This window comes from Chenopodium album, chromosome 8 (assembly GCF_948465745.1).
Source record: "Chenopodium album chromosome 8, dcCheAlbu1.1, whole genome shotgun sequence".
Taxonomy (NCBI): Eukaryota; Viridiplantae; Streptophyta; class Magnoliopsida; order Caryophyllales; family Amaranthaceae; genus Chenopodium; species Chenopodium album.
Window position 1 is genome coordinate 56,034,891 of NC_137841.1, and position 15,656 is coordinate 56,050,546.

The 15,656-nt window shown below is 37.7% G+C and overlaps 1 long non-coding RNA gene across 1 annotated transcript; it reads left to right on the forward strand.

The window, feature by feature from the left end:
• The first annotated feature begins 208 nt into the window (after positions 1–208).
• On the forward strand, positions 209–1,488 carry LOC145556152 (uncharacterized). Its single transcript, XR_014091775.1, has 2 exons — positions 209–520; positions 1,244–1,488. It is a non-coding gene; the product is annotated as an uncharacterized LOC145556152 (long non-coding RNA).
• Positions 1,489–15,656: the final 14,168 nt, after the last annotated feature.

The following is a 15,656-nucleotide window of genomic DNA, read 5'->3' on the forward strand; positions in this document are numbered from 1 at the left end:
GCAACCCCCAAATGGCACCGGTTCAGGCCAAACCGGTGCCAAAAATCGGCCTAAAAATGGGCGGGTTTTTAGACAAAGTGAAATGGCACCGGTTCAGATCAAACCGGTGCCAAAAATACAAATGGCACCGGTTTGAACCGGTTCCATAAGATGTTAAAAAAAACGGTTCACTTCAATTCACATAATAAACCCTTAAAAAAGTTCTCAGCCTCTTTTTATTTCATTCCATCTGATCTCCTTCTCTCTCCTCTCTCCCTTCTCCTCCTCTCCCTTCTCTCTTCTCTCATCTCCCTTATTGATCTTCATCTCCCATGCATATTCGATCTAGCTCCTCTCTCTAAACCGATCTTCTTTCATCTCCTCTCCCTAGCTTCTTCGATCTCCTCTCTTTCTTTGATCTACACCACCACAAATTCGACCACCGCCACAACATCACCACTGCCGCAAAGCCACCGCCACCACCACAAAGGTTGACGGCCGCCGCAAATCCCACCGAATTTCTGGGTATAATTTATACGAGGTTAGGATTTAATTTGATTTTAATCGATTTTGTTGGATTTAATTTAGGGTTTAAAGCAATCAATTTTGGATTTTAATCAATTTTTCTGGGTTTATTTAATCGATTTTTGGATTTTAATTCGATTTTTGTGGGTATAATTATCCGAATTTAATGGGTTTTGTATTTTAATTCGATTTGTTCTCGTTTTTTCTGGGTTTAATTTTGGGTTGATTAATCAATTTTAATTACATGCATGTGTTTTTTTTTGGTTTTTTTTTTTTAATTACATGCATGTGTTTTTTTTTGGTATAATATATACAAGGTTATGGTTTAATTTATAAGTTTAATTCAATTTTAATCGATTATGTTGGATCGAATTTAGGGTTTAAGTAATCGTTTTGGATTTTAATCGATTTTTCTGGGTTTATTTAATCAATTTTTGGATTTTAATTCGATTTTTCTGGGTATAATTATCCGAATTTAATGGGTTTTGTATTTTAATTAGATTTGTTCTCGTTTTTCTGGGTTTAATTTTGGGTGGATTAATCAATTTTAATTACATGCATGTGTTTTTTGGGTATTTTTTTTTAATTACATGTATGTGTTTTTTTTTTTTTTGAGTTTCTGGGTTGTTTTTTTTTTCGGGGATTTTGTATTTTTTTTCAATTTTATTTTTTATAATTTTGTGTTTCTGGGTATAATTATTTGAATATAATCGTTTTTGTTTTTTTTTTCAATTTTCAGTTCGTGAGTTATCTTCGTCGAAAATTGATGGCCGATACTTTGCTTCTGCAATTCAGCTACTGAGCTCGTTCGTCGAATCCATTTGGTTTTTTTTTTTTTTTTTTTAGGCAAGTGTAAAACTACTGATTGTAAATTTCAATTATATTATGTATTAATGTATTATGTAACATTTTGGTGATTATGAATTTCAATTATATTTGGTGTGTTATTACTGATTATGAATTAATGTTATAATTGGTGTTGTATTAGTTTTCTGCCAATTTTCAAGTGAACAAAGAACAAGAACAAAAACAAAACAAAACAAAAAAATAATAATTTTGGGCTGTTTTGGCACCGGTTAACCGGTGCCAAAAACAATGAAATAAAAATTTTGGTTCATTTTTGGCACCGGTTAACCGGTGCCTAATTGAATATATGGCACCGGTTTTGAACCGGTGCTAAAAAGGGGGTATTGGGCACCCTCCACATAGGTAGCGATTCAAACCAGTGCCTTAGACCGGGTTTGAACCGCTGCCAAAGCACTTTTTTCACCTAGTGCAAAAAGCCTTTGAAAGGATCAAAGCCTATCTCGCAAATCCTCCCGTATTAGCACCAGCACTCCCGGGAATACCTCTTAGATTGTACTTAACAGTTACCAAAGAGACAATGGGAGCCATGCTAGCGCAAGAAGTAGAAGGCAAAGAAAATGTGATCTACTACCTAAGCAAAAAGATGCTCGAGTATGAAGTACGCTATACACCACTTGAGAAATTGTGCCTCGCTTTGGTGTGGGCCACAACCAAGTTAAGACATTACATGCTCGTGCATACAATCTTTGTAGTTTCCCGATTAGATCCACTTAAGTATTTATTCGAGAAATCTACACTCAATAGGCGCATATCGTGATGGATAGTTAACTTAGACCAGTTCGATGTAAGGTTCATGCCACAAAAAGCTATCAAAGGATATGTGGTGTCGGATTTTCTAGAAGACTTTCCAATAGAAGACTCGACGCCAATACACAATAATGAATTTCCAGACAAAGATTTGATGGTCACTGAAGATGACACTTGGACCTTGTACTTCGACGGAGCCTTAAACCAAAAGGGATGTGGCGTTAGAGTATTACTAGTATCACCCAAAGAAGAGCATGTTCCAATCTCTATAAAGCTTGATTTTGACGTTACCAACAGCGCTGTTGAATACGAAGCATGCGTGGTAGGCCTTGAAACAGCTTTGGCATTGGGAGTGAAAAAGTTACGAATGTTCGGAGATTCTTCATTGATCATCAATCAAATCTCGAAAAGATGGAAAGTAAGGAGCAAAAGTCTAGCCCCTTACCAAACTTATCTAGAAACACTCAATAATCAGTTAGAGAAGGTAGAATACACATATCTACCTAGAGAAGAAAATCAATTTGCTGATGCCTTGGCTAGACTAGCCTCAATGGTTAGGATTCCTACGGAAATCGAGCAAATGCCTCTAACTATAGAAAAAAGGCATAATCCGGCTTATGTTCAAGCTATAGAAGATGATGAAGTGACCCATGAAGAAGAAGAACCGTGGTATACGGATATAATAAATTATGTCACCAAAGGAAAATACCCTCCACGCGCTGACAAAAGAGCAAAACGAGCAGTAAGACTCTTGGCTTCCCAATACGTACTCATAGACAACGAGCTACACAAAAGGGTACCTAAGGGTTGAGCTCTCTTGTGTGTAGGAAAAAGGGATGCTCAAACAGCAATGAGGATAGTCCACGAAGGAATTTTTGGAACTCACGTAAATGGCAAAATGTTAGTCCAAAAGATAATGTGAGAAGTATACTATTGGACTACAATGAATAGGGATTGCCATCAATACGTAAAAAGATTCCCTAAGTGCCAAATCTACGCTAATTTACAACATGTTCCTCCATCTTTGCTCTACACCTACACTTCGCCATGGCCATTCTCTACATGGGGAATTGACATCATCAGCAAAATCACCCCCCCAGGAACAGGAGGTCACGAATATATTTTAGTGGCAATTGATTACGTCACAAAGTTGGTCGAAGCACAATCATACGCCAAACTCACTGCAAAACATGTAGCACTCTTTATCGAAAGAAATATTATTTGTCATTCTGGAGTCCCACATGAAATGATAAGTGACAATGGAACTCACTTTTAAGTCGAGTGTGAAGAATTGCTACAAAAATATAGTATTCAACATCATCATTCTTCCCCTTATAGACCTCAGGCAAATGGAGCAGTCGAAGCACCTAATAAAAATTTAAAGACTATCATCGAGAAAATGACGGAAAATTACAAGGATTGGCCTGACAAACTCCACTTCGCATTGTGGGGTTATCGCACGTCAACAGGAAATACGCCATTTTCCTTAGTTTATGGAATGGATGCCGTATAACCTGTAGAGCTAGAGATTCCATCTTTACGCATCGCATTAGAGAGAAAACTTGATGAAGTTGAATGGACTAGGGCAAGATATGAGGAGCTAATTCCACTTGATGAAAAACGACTAGAAGCTCTACATCACACTCAATGTTACCAAACTCGTATGGCTAAGAATTTTAATAAGAAGGTCAAGACAAGAAACATCAAAGTAGGAGATTTGGTGTTAAAAGCATTAAGGAAAAATGTTTTAGATCCAAGGGGAAAATTCAGACCTAATTGGTCAGGACCCTACATTGTAAAAACAATCTTGTCAGGAGGTGCAGCAAAATTAACTGACATGGATGGCAATGAGTTCTCGAACATGACAAATCTTGACCAACTTAAAAAGTACTACCCATAATCACTTGAGTAGGACACTTAAGAGAGCTACGTTTGGCCTAATTCCTTAAGAAAGGATACGTAGGCAACCCTTTACAGGAGCAGCCACTTTATTTTTTTAAACCTCGCATCCCAGACTTAATAAAAAATTCAACAGAAGATCGACGACACATTGGCTTCACAGAAAAAATTCTGGCGCCAGCCGATGAACATTAGCGCCAGACGACAATTCCTGTCGCCTGACGCCAGACGACAATTCTTGTCGCCTGATGCCAGATGACAATTCCTATCGCCTGACGCCAGACTGCCGCAGCTGGCGCTAGTCGAAAAATCGCGGCGCCAATGTTCTGAAAAGTATGTGGGAATATTTCAGTGTTTTTTGGAAAATTTTCGACTTCAGTACTTGAAATAATTTCTGGAAAATTAAATTTTCGGTTTTCATTGCTTTAATAAATTAAATTTAAAGTAAATAATTTAATTAAAAAGCTGGAATTTCACTAATAAAATAAATTACATTATTGATAATAATTTAAAAACTAAGTTTAATAATTGAAAGTTAAGCAATGATCTTAATCTCTTTTCTCTTTCTTTGCCCTCTTCCAATTCTTATCTGCGTCTTCTTCCTCATCCATAACTTTAGCTAGTAGGCATCCTTTAGAGGACCTACATTCAATTTTGGAGTAAATAGTTTCTCCTTTAGCTAGGACCCCATGCTTCTTTTCTACCTAAGCCTTCTTCTCTGTAGTGTCAGCTTTCCTTTTTCTTTATCCTTCGCAGAGCTTTTCTTCTTAGGCATTGTAGGTGTTTTAAACTCAACTCTTTCACCCAAGCGTTCCTTAACAGGAATCACTTTATCACCTAGACGACTCTTCACATCAGTTTTACTCTGATTTTTCTTCATGTCCTTTGAAGGTTTCTTCATAAGCCACCTTTTCACATCATTGGGCAAGGAAGGAGGAACTTTTTGGGTAATCACTTCCCATAAAGGTCTAGCGCTCCAATAAGTATCAAATTTGTCTACTTCCTGAGAAACAGGGAACTCACAAGGACGACGAAGATCCCTGGAAGGAATTGTTTGAAGTAGGTCGTATTGTCTTTTTACCTTGCAGGGATAATAAAAAGTCATTTGGGACAAGCTTGGAAGACTGCAGAAAGGCTGCTTGTTGACACCAATTATCTTTTCTATTTTCCACCAAGGGATGACCCACTTGATGGCAAAATTGCAAGACTCAAAGACCTTCTTCCATTCGGGGCGCCCCATCTTAAAGAAGTGTTTCTTCCTTCTCACAAAGCAGTTTGGAGTGTACTTCTCAATATTGTCCGGAGAGCTAATTAATTCCAGTCTTTCCATTAGCCACATCTGTAAAAATAAAAAAAATTAAAAAAATTAAAAAAAATCAATGCAAATAAATTAATATTACTATACAAAAATATATTTTTTATTTCCGTAATTAAAATATTATTTTTCTACCTGTAATAAAATTGGAGAGCCCCGGAAAGGTGCTTATGGATTCTTCTTTAATTCATCAAGACTAAGCATAGTCTCTCCAATTATTAATGGAATTGGATTTCTCCCAGATTCAATCTGCTCTAAACCAGTGGATATAATTGCTTGACCCTCATTAGTTTTACCACTAGTTAGAAGATATTGATTAAGCATGCAAAAGAGAAAAACTCTTCTTCTATAAACATGAAAAGACTCGGAATAAGGTCTATCAAAATAATGGCGAACAAATTCTTTCAAATTAACTTTGCTACCATCTACTATTTTTGTTAGATCTTTGTCTTATAAATTAAAGAAGCGCTCAAAATCCCTATAATAATAATCGATTATTTTAGGGATTACTACAAGATCTAATGCAGGGAAGCCTAAAATAGCACCGAATTTTTCCGGCAAAGGGTTAATTTCATCATACCCTAATCTAAAGCAATGAGTATCCACATCCCAATATTCTAGGGCGGTATGAATAAAGTCTAAATCAAGATCTACCCCTTTGACACCATAAATACTCCCCATGTTAAAAAAATCTAACTCCTTTCTCTCCTTGGCAGTAAAAGACCGACACCATTCATGAGTGAAGTAGGTAAAACGTTTAGAAACTAGATACATGATTGTTATTTTTTCTAAAAGCTAAGAAATCTGCTGAAATAATGAACAAAATCGGCTGGGCAGGGGGCTATTTATACACAAAATCGGCGCAGTTTTAATCCAGGAAGGATTCGGAGTCAGCGCTCATCAGCGCCAGACGCCAAACATTGGCACTCAATGCCAGAGCCTGGCGCCAAACGCTACGCGTAGCGCCTGGCGCTACACCAAAACGCGTGGCGCCATGTGGCGCTAACGTGTTTTAAAATACGAGCTTTCCAAAACCGCGTTTTTTGGCCTGATTCGAGTCTGACCAATGACTTTACGGTCTTTTTATTCTTCTTTTATATATTTTTCTAAATTTCATTTACTTCTTCTTTTATATTAACTATATTATTTTTCGGATTTTATTTTAATTTCCCAAGTTTTTACAACTCCAATATTTTTTTACTTTTATTTTTTCATTTTTTCTTTTGGGGGAGAAAGTCGGATACCCTCCATCAATAATAAAAATGACGGATTTTTTGCGCAAAATTAATTTTCACAATTCTTTGCACACACACAAACATGCACAAATAAATAAAAATGAAAAACGATAAATGATGAATAAACTCATAGTAGTATATATATACAAGCATGTCTAAATAATGAGTCTAAATAAAGGCAAAGTTCTATACAAAGTCAAAATAATAAAAACCAAAGGAACAAACTACGGTTCCGGGGGACGTACACCCATCATCTCATAAAACTGCGCCGTACGAGGAGTAACCTCTCCACTAGCTCCAGCTCCAGCTCCGGTCTCCTCGGGAGGTGGAAAACTCAGCACAGGACCCGTCCACCCAAAATCAACCTGAGGCTGAGGCTGCGGAGGCTGCTGTGATGACGAGCTGATCTCGTATATTCTACCACCTCTAAGAGCCGAGGTAGCCTCTGTTGAGTCACTTAAGGTTTTGAGTGATGACAAACAGCTGACTAGCTGGTTCTTGTTGGTTTTATATCATATCAACTGACATTTTGAACAGGAACAGCTATCCCAAGTACTTGAGGCAATATGAAGTCCTTTTGAATCAAAGCATTCAAGGCCGTCAAGACTTGAAGATTATGAAGTCTCTCAGATTAGGATAGTTGATCTTTGTAGTCTTTATAATGTTAAGTGTGCATGGATGTTTGTACGTGAGCTATCTGTATCCCTTACTTAGAATATTTAGTGTTGTAGAGATCAGGAAAAGTTGACCTGATCTCTAGGACACTAACAGGTTAGGAAACAGCTGCTTCGTAGCTTGTTTCATGAACCTGGACATTAGTTCAGTAAATATTTTCTGGAATATATATTTCCTATCCTTAGAGAATATTTACTAAACTAATTGATTCAGTTTATGCAGAGTTGGAGATGAATTATTTCGCATATAACTTAGAATATATTATTCTACCCATTTATGGAAAGTAGAATAATATCTTAGAATATCTCTTATTTACAAAATAAAAGATATTCTATTTACCTAAGTTATGATCTGAAAAGATCACGAAAGAATTCATCTCCCAACCTTATAAAAGCATAAACTCGATCAGAATTTCGAGTGAGCTTTTCTGAAAAACTTCTCTATCTTTGAAAGCTCGAAATACACTCTAAGGGAAATAGTTAGTTCATCTCTTACAAACTATTTATGCACACAGTAAGAATTGTTTTGTAATTATCTCTTGTAAGCTTTTAGTGGAAGCATTTAGAGGGAAACAAAGGGTTTGTATTGAATCACTAAGAGGTTAGTGATTGGGTAGCATTTACGAGTGTGAGTGCAAGTGCTTGTGAGTTCAAGTGCGAAGTGACACCTAGAGTTAGGTGTGGGGATCACGAGTGTGATCATTTGTAATTGCTTTTGTTTTTCAGAGTTGATTAATAAAAGTAATTAGGGTAGTGGAGGACGTAGGCTCAGAGTTGAGCTGAACCTCGTTAAATCTTTGTGTTGATTATTTATTGAATTTTCTGTTTCCGCTGCAGGACCAGTTCATCACCTGGTCCCCCTACATAAATAGAGAAGAAAATCCAATAATTCTTAACACTGCCCTGTACTCAATTCAACCCCCCCCCTTCTTGAGTACCAGCTGCACTTTCAATTGGTATCAGAGCCTCGGCTTCTTGTAAGGGTAACACCTAGAGAAGTAGATCATGAGTACTCAGGAAATGAATGCTATGGGATATGACAACAAGACACCAAAGTTCAATGGGAAGAACTATGCATGGTGGAAGAACAGAATCAAGAACATCATCATTGGCATTGATTATGAATGCTGGTTGGTTGTTAAGAATGGTCCCTTGACCATTGAGAAGTCTGATCCAGAAGGGAAGCTAGTCCCAAAGACTGAAGATGAATACATCTCCACTGATTACAAAAAGCTGGAGAAAAATGCTAAGGCTATGTCGATACTGCAACAGGCCATTGCTGAGAATGAGACAAACAGGATCTCAGCATGCACCACTGCCAAGGAGATCTGGGATACCCTTGAACTTGCCTTTGAGGGTACCAGTGAGGTAAAGAGGTCTAAAATTGATTTACTTATGTCAAAATATGAATCTTTTAATATGTTTAAGGATGAAGATATTAATACTTGTTTTGGTAGATTCATGACTATTGTAAATGATTTAAAATCTCTTGGTAAAAGCTTTACTGATGAAGATCTTGTTAGAAAGATTTTGAGAAGTTTGACAGGTGAATGGACTCCCAAGGTTACAGCCATTTATGAAGCAAAGGATCTTTCAATTCTTTCAGTTGAACAGTTGATAGGTTCCCTCATGACCCATGAAATGCTGGTTGGATCTAAGTCAGAGAAGGTACCAGCAAAAGGAATTGCTCTAAAGGGAACAGTCGAAGATGAGGATGATGAGATAGGAATGATGGCTAGAAGGTTTGAAAGAAGTTTCAGAAACCAGAAGGGAAAATTCATCAAGGGTAAGTTTAATAATGCATCAAATAAAAAATCTAACAACTTTTCTGCAACAGGATGCTTTAAGTGTGGTGAGAAGGGACACCTTGTGAAGAATTGTCCTCAATGGAAGGACAACCAGTCCAAGGAAGCAGACAAGATGGCCTACAAAAAGGCCATGGTTGCTGCTGTCTGGGGAGATACAGACAGTGATGAAGAGGGAGATGATTCAAGTCAGTCAGATGTATGTATGACAGCAATACTGAATCAAAGTTCAGAAGAAGGTACCAGGAACAGCAGAGAAACCAGCTCAGATGTCCACTGCCTCATGGCAAAGAAGCACCCCTTGGATCAACATCAGGTAAACATTGATCAGATCAAAAAGGATATGCTCTTTTATGATAGAGAAAACTTGATGGAATGTGCTAGTAGTGCTTTAGATCAATGTTTAGAACTTGGAATTGCTTATCATGATTTTAAGAGAAAGTTTAAAGAAAAGTCTAAAGAATATGATATTGCTAATTCAAGTTGTGATTTGTTGGAAAGTGTCTGTGCTAACTTGAAGCAGGAAGTGGCTGAACTAGAGATTGCTTTAGATCAAAGCAAACTTGAAATTCAGAGAATAAAATCTGATATGGGTTTGTGTGATGACAGTGATGATGAATGTGAGAAACAGTTTACAAGTTGTGTCATTAACGTGCTTGATTATAGTGATGATGACTTGTACGACTTTGATAGTATAAAATCTAGGGCAAGTGCTCTAAATAGGTCTAAAGTGTTAGAAGGATTCAACTTGTTAGTTGATGATGTAGAGAAACTATATAAAGCATATGTCCTAGTTAAGGACAGCAAAAGTACTGGTTCTGAAACTGTTTCTAGTAATATGCATGATGAATGTGAAGCTAAAATTTGTAGCTTGCAGGTTGAGTTAGCCCAGCTTAGAAAGACTAATTCATGTGATTCTGTAGTTTTGCATGATTCAAGTATTTCAAAATTGCAAGCTGAGCTTGAAAGAGCTAAGCTTGACTTTGAGATAGTTGTTGACCAGAATTTATCCCTGCATGAGAAAATGAACTTAAAGGACAGAGAGTTCATAGAATTTAAGAAGAGAATGGATAAAGTCCTCCAATCCCAGAACTCATTGAACCAGTTAACCTTAACTGCTGGAAACAGTGGTAGAAGGGGACTTGGTTATACTGGGAAGGGGAACAGGAGGAACTGGTCTCCCAGAGATACTACATGGTTACAGGAGTATAAGAAAGGTAAGTATGTCTTAGCAAAAGACATGCATGTGTGCTATCATTGTGGCAAGAATGGCCATAAGAAATATGAGTGTAAAGACAGGAAAAGTAGATTGGATAAAAATGAGAAAAATGTTAAACAGATTTGGGTTAGAAAAGACTTGCTTGAATCTGTTGTTGGAAAGGGACCCAAAAAGATTTGGGTTCCTAAAGCTAACGTTTGAATTTTTCCTGTGCAGGCTGAAGTGAGAGACAATACCTACTGGTATTTGGACAGTGGCTGCTCAAGACACATGTCAGGGGATAGGAAACAGTTTCTCTCACTTACAGCTCATGAAGGGGGAAAAGTGACTTTTGGTGATAACAGCAAAGGTACCATTCTTGGAATTGGTAAGGTTGGTAAGTCACTTTCCCATGCTATTAGTGATGTATATTATGTTGATGGTTTACAACATAATCTCTTGAGTATTTCACAATTATGTGATAAAGGTAATAAAGTTGAGTTCAAAGACAACCTTTGTCACATAGTGAATTTGCAAACAAATGAACTTGTCTGCCAGGGATTCAGACATGAAAACGTTTACATTACTTATTTAAACCAAATCCCTGAGAACAAGTCCATCTGTTTGAGTGCTGTTTCTGATAGGGACCAGTGGCTTTGGCATAAAAGGATGGGACATGTCAGCTTTAGACTTCTTAACAAACTCAGGTCTCAAGAATTGGTGATAGGCCTGCCTAACATCAAGTTTGAAGCAGATAGAGTTTGTGAAGAATGTGCTAAAGGGAAACAAGTCAAATCCTTTTTTAAGCCAAAGAAAACTATCAGTACCAGCAGACCTCTAGAACTTATTCATAATGATTTATGTGGACCCATGAGAGTCCAAAGTAGAAATGGTTCTAGATATGTGTGTGTCATTGTTGATGATTATTCCAGATACACATGGACTCTATTTCTGTCTTCTAAAGATGAAACTTTTGATGAGTTTATTGTATTAGTAAAGCAGGTTCAGAACAAGATCAATCATCAACTGGCTGCCATAAGATCTGATCATGGATCAGAGTTTGATAACTCTAGCTTCATAGAGTTCTGCAGGGAACATGGAGTTTCTCACAATTTCTCTGCCCCAAGAACTCCTCAACAAAATGGAGTAGTTGAGAGGAAGAACAGGACTTTGGAAGAAATGGCAAGAACAATGCTCATTGAGAGTTGTCTCCCCAAGTCTTTTTGGGCAGAAGCTGTAAATACAGCTTGTCACATGTTAAATAGGTTGATGTTAAGGCCTCAAATGAAGAAGACTCCATACGAACTTCTTAGAGGAAGGAAACCAAACATAGCATACTTCAGAACCTTTGGTTGTAAGTGTTATGTGCATAATAATGGTAAGAACAGCTTGGATAAATTTGATCCAAGAAGTGATGAAGCTGTTTTCCTTGGTTATTCTTCTCACAGTAAGGCATATAAAGTATTCAATAAGAAAACTTTGTGTGTTGAAGAAAGTGTTCATGTAGTCTTTGATGAATTTAATATGTGTTGTGAGAATGTGCAGGTTGATGACTTAGATGAGATAGGACTTTTGTATTTTACAGGAGAATCAACTGATGTTTCCTTAGAAAAACTAGGTTCACATACTGGTTCACCAGATGCTGCTGGTGAAGGACTTGGTCACAATGAAGGAGATCCTCAACAAGTAGATACTCATGAGGATGGAGATGAAGGTCCCCAAGTAAATGGAGAAAGCAACACCTCAGGGGGAACAGAAAACTTTCAGGACAAGTTTTCCACCCAGGTAAGAGAGGTAGGGGGAACATCTCAGCATACTGGTCCATCTGTGCAAAACCAATTTGATGGCACAAATGAACCAGGGATGCATGATGGTTCTAATGGATTAAATGAGAATGCACCTAGATCTAGCATTTTTAAATATAAATCTTCTCATCCTACTGAACAAATTCTGAGTGATATCAGTAAAGGCATTATGACTAGGAGAGCAGTTTATGAAAACTTTTGTGCATTTTTCTCATTTTTATCCAATATAGAACCAACTGACTACAAGATGGCTTTAAAAGATCCTGATTGGGTTTTGGCTATGCAAGATGAATTAAATCAATTTGAAAGAAATAAAGTGTGGCATCTTGAGCCAAGACCTGAGAACAGGTCAGTCATAGGTACCAGGTGGGTCTTCAGAAACAAATTGGATGATCTGGGTACTATAGTCAGAAACAAAGCTAGACTGGTCGTGCAAGGTTATAATCAGCAAGAAGGCATTGATTATGATGAAACCTTTGCACCAGTAGCTAGACTTGAGGCAATAAGGATCTTGATTGCCTTTGCTGCTCATAAGAACATTAAGCTCTTTCAAATGGATGTTAAGACAGCATTTCTTAATGGTTATTTGAAAGAAGAAGTATATGTTGAGCAGCCCCCTGGCTTTGCTGATAGTCAATTCCCAAATCATGTATATAAGCTGGACAAGGCACTCTATGGTATTAAACCAGCTCCTAGAGCTTGGTATGAAAGGCTGTCCAACTTTCTGATGGAACATGACTATAGAAGGGGAACGGTTGATAAGACCCTCTTTATCAAAACCAGGAATTTTGATTTGATTGTAGTACAGATATATGTAGATGATATAATATTTGGTGCTACTAATCAAATTTTGTGTAGTGAGTTTGCAGATCTGATGCAAAGTGAATTTGAGATGAACATGATGGGAGAACTAGGATTCTTCCTAGGATTGCAGATCAAGCAAACAGTTGATGGGATCATGATACATCAACAGAAGTATCTAAAGGAACTAATCAAGAAGTATGGATTGCAAGATAGTAAATCATATGCAACTCCAATACCTACAAATGCAAAGCTAGACAGTGATGATAAAGGAGAGAGTGTGGAAGCTACACTGTTTAGAGGTATGATTGGTTCTCTTCTCTACTTGACAGCTAGTAGGCCAGATATAGTGTTTTCTGTGGGATTGTGTGCACGTTTTCAAAGCAATCCCAAAGAATCTCACCTAAAGGCTGTCAAGAGAATACTTAGATACTTAGTAGGAACAGATGATCTGTACTTGTGGTACCCCAAAGGTGGTTCAATTGAACTATTAGGATACACAGATGCAGATTATGCTGGATTCCTAGTAGACAGAAAGAGCACATCTGGTATGGCACATTTCTTAGGTCCCTGCTTGATTTCATGGGGATCAAAGAAACAAAATTCTGTTGCTTTATCCACAGCAGAATCTGAATACATAGCTGCTGCAGCTTGCTGCTCCCAGCTGTTGTGGATAAGAAACCAGTTGAAAGATTTTGGTATTTTCTATGAAAATGTACCTATTTTATGTGATAATACAAGTGCTATTAACATTTCTAAGAATCCTGTGCAGCATTCCAGGACAAAGCATATTGAGATAAGACATCATTTCCTAAGAGATAATGTTGAGAAAGGTCTTGTAGAGCTGAGTTTTTGCAACAGTGAAGAACAAATTGCAGATATCTTCACTAAGCCATTGGGTAAAGAGTCTTTCTACAAGTTTAGAGTCATGTTAGGTCTGACTAGGTCAAACTAAGAGACCTCTCTCAGCTGTTTTCCCCAATGATTGGCTAATTAAGTATTCTTTAAATGTGTGCGTGCATCATACCTTTGCAATCTGTCTATTATCTCAATGTTAATTGCTTATCTCTATGTGAGCAATATTGCAGCTAATCACTTTCAGGATTGAAGGCCATATTGAACAGATAAGCAATTGTTTCAGTAACCCTACCAGCAGAGGAAACAGCAGCAAATACAAACGGATTAATTTTGAAATTAATTTCAAATTAAACCGTGAGAAAATATTTTTTATATTCTTATTTGATTTTAAAATCTTTTAAATATGGCAGTTATTTTCCTCCAACGGCAATTTGTTCTGACAGTTGCAATTATGGGCAGTTGTTCATTTATGGAAGTTATTTCCAAATTAAAATAACTTCCAAATATCTTCTGATCCTCTGATTTTATTTCTGATTGTCTCTATAATTCCTCTTGCTATATATTTGCTTCCCTTTCCTTGCTCCGTGATTATTCATCATTCATCAAAAATTCTCAACTTCTCTCTCTACAAGATCAATTCTTCGAAGCTTAGACAAGCAACAATGGTGAGAAAGTCTGGAACTGGAAGGAAAGGAGGAAGGAAAGGAGGTTTCAAAGCAAGTTTGGCTAGTTCCCCCTCGTCAAAATCTCAAGAAACAATCAAGGATGTTCTTATGAACGTCTCTGAGCAGACTCCTTCACAAGCAACACCAGAAATCAACCCCTCTGAAACTGAACCCATCAAGGCCGTTCCCTTGAGACAAACTCCTTCAAACGAGAATGTCTTGAAGGAAAAACCTGCTTCACCATCAAAGACTAAAACTTTAACCCCTTCTCCACAAAAATCCAAATCCAAAAAGGCCCCAAAAGAGAAATCCATCGAAACCCTCACTCAAATAACTGAAACCGTTTCTTCAAACCCCAAATCACCTTCTGAGGGGGAACCTGTTAAAAAGATAGCCAAGAAACTTGAAAAACAGTTAGAGGAACTGGCTGATGAAGGATTGGATGAGGAGAAGGAGGACAAGAAGATGGAGGAGGATCTAGATGTAGTGGTGACCAAGGTGGTTGCTGGTACCACTACTGGTTCTGTAAGGAAAAGGCAGACTAGGGCTGCTTCAAAGGTCATTAAGGGCTCAGAAGAGAAGGAGACTACACCATCTGAGCCTAAGAGAGGAGAGAAAAGGAAAGAAACATCATCTGTTTCCCGTATCTCCAAGGCTGCTAAAGGTAAACAACCTGTTAACCCCAGTACTGGTGCAACTTCTTTAAGTTCTAGGACTGTGTTATCTGGTTGTGGTGTTGAGAATGAATATTTTGATATTCCTGCTTTGAGTCAAGTTAAGGAACTTCTTGAGTTCCAAGGATGGATGTCTCTGTTTAATGATTTAAATGATGCTTTTGTTGGTCCTGTTCGTCAGTTCTTTGTTAATCTGAAGCAAAACATTGATATGTCTGTGGCATCAACTGTTTCTGGTAGTATTGTCCATGTTTCTGAGTCTGTTTTATCTGGTGAGGTGGTGAGTCTTCAGTTGTTCTCCAAGAAAATACTCACTCAAAAGAAGATTGACTACTCTGGAAAGAGGCTGACTTTTGTAGGTCAAGAAAGTAGCCCAAGGGATGCAGGGAACCAGGAGGAAATCACTCCTGAGGATGTGGCAATGCTTCTTGCCAAGTTGGAAAGGCATGATGAGAGGATCATAAAGTTGGCTACCAGTCTAGTGCAGGCTGAAGAAGAAAGGAAGCTTGATAAGCTTATGAACAACAGGAAATTCCTCACTATTTGCAGGGTGATTGATCACCTGTTGCCCCCAGAGTCTGGGATGAAGTTTGACTCTACACACTGTAG